The following is a 1,332-nucleotide window of genomic DNA, read 5'->3' as shown; positions in this document are numbered from 1 at the left end:
TTGAAAATTTAAGTTTTAAATTTTCAGTTTCACATATTTTAAAAATTTTCTCTAAATGATCTAAATGTTCTAAATAATTATCAGAATATATGATAATATCATCACATTTTTTGAGATAATTAGATCAATATTATTACTTTCTTGTGATAAAGGTTTTTAAACGTTTGCGCGTTGGATAAATGCTTTATTTAAGGATTATATTTAATATATAATTGTTTTAACATTACATAATATAACAATTGAAATCTTGAATGAAATTCATTTAATTAAGAAAGATGATAAAGTCGGAGCTTCTGAAGCAACTTTGCTTAACATGTTAAACGTTTCTCCCTTCACTTATGGATTAAAAATACGTCAAGTATATGATTCCGGCACTGTATTTTCTCCAGAAATTTTGGACATAACCAGTGAAGATCTTAGAGCTAAATTCATGGAGGGTGTTATGAATGTTGCTTCAGTGTCATTGGAGATAGGATATCCAACATTAGCATCTGCTCCTCATTCTATTGTGAATGGCTTGAAGAATCTTATTGCAATTGCTGTTGAAACTGATATTACATTTGAAGCTGCAGAAATGTCTAAAGAATTTTTGAAAGACCCATCTAAGTTTGCATCTGCTGTGGCTGCCACATCTGCAGCTGCTCCAGCAGCTGGTGATTCTAAACCTAAAGAGGAGGCTAAGAAAGAAGAATCAGAGTCAGAAGATGACGACATGGGATTTGGACTCTTTGACTAATTTTTTTAATGAAACTGGAAGAAAGATAAAAAGCACATTTGACCTTGGAAAGAGGGTTTTTATATCTTTCTGGACAATATATTTAAATGTTAATAGGTCTCAGTAGCGTGGGACTGATCAATTTCCCAAGCTACTAAAGCCACATCATCACATTTTTTGAGATAATTAGATCAATATTATTACTTTCTTGTGATAAAGGTTTTTAAACGTTTGCGCGTTGGATAATTGCTTTATTTAAGGATTATATTTAATATATAATTGTTTTAACATTACATATATATATATATATATATATATATATATATATATATATATATATATATATATATATATATATATATATATATATATATATATATATATATATATATATATATATATATATATATATAATCTGGAAACTTTTCAGACGCTGTGGATGAAGTTTTGTTGCGACAAGCGGTAACTTAAAAGCTTAGACAGTTCCTTGAATGCAGCAAGCTTAAATAAATAAAAATACAGATTAAGCAGAGCATTGATCCAAAATTATGAGTATATAGAGTTCACGAGTGGATGACAGTGCTTTGCCTAAACTTTTATTTTATATTGGGTTCGAT

General features: G+C 28.5%; 1 pseudogene across 1 annotated transcript; it reads left to right on the top strand.

The window, feature by feature from the left end:
* Positions 1-216: 216 nt before the first annotated feature.
* On the top strand, positions 217-760 carry LOC147817059 (large ribosomal subunit protein uL10 pseudogene; annotated as a pseudogene). The gene has a single exon (XR_015430085.1). The product of XR_015430085.1 is annotated as a large ribosomal subunit protein uL10 pseudogene (transcript).
* The last annotated feature ends 572 nt before the right edge of the window (positions 761-1,332 follow it).

This window comes from Parasteatoda tepidariorum, chromosome 1 (genome assembly GCF_982258835.1).
Source record: "Parasteatoda tepidariorum strain Cologne lab strain chromosome 1, Ptep-v5.0, whole genome shotgun sequence".
In the NCBI taxonomy this organism is placed as follows: Eukaryota; Metazoa; Arthropoda; class Arachnida; order Araneae; family Theridiidae; genus Parasteatoda; species Parasteatoda tepidariorum.
Note: the sequence above shows the minus strand (reverse complement) of the source record. Positions and strands in the feature narration are given on the sequence as shown.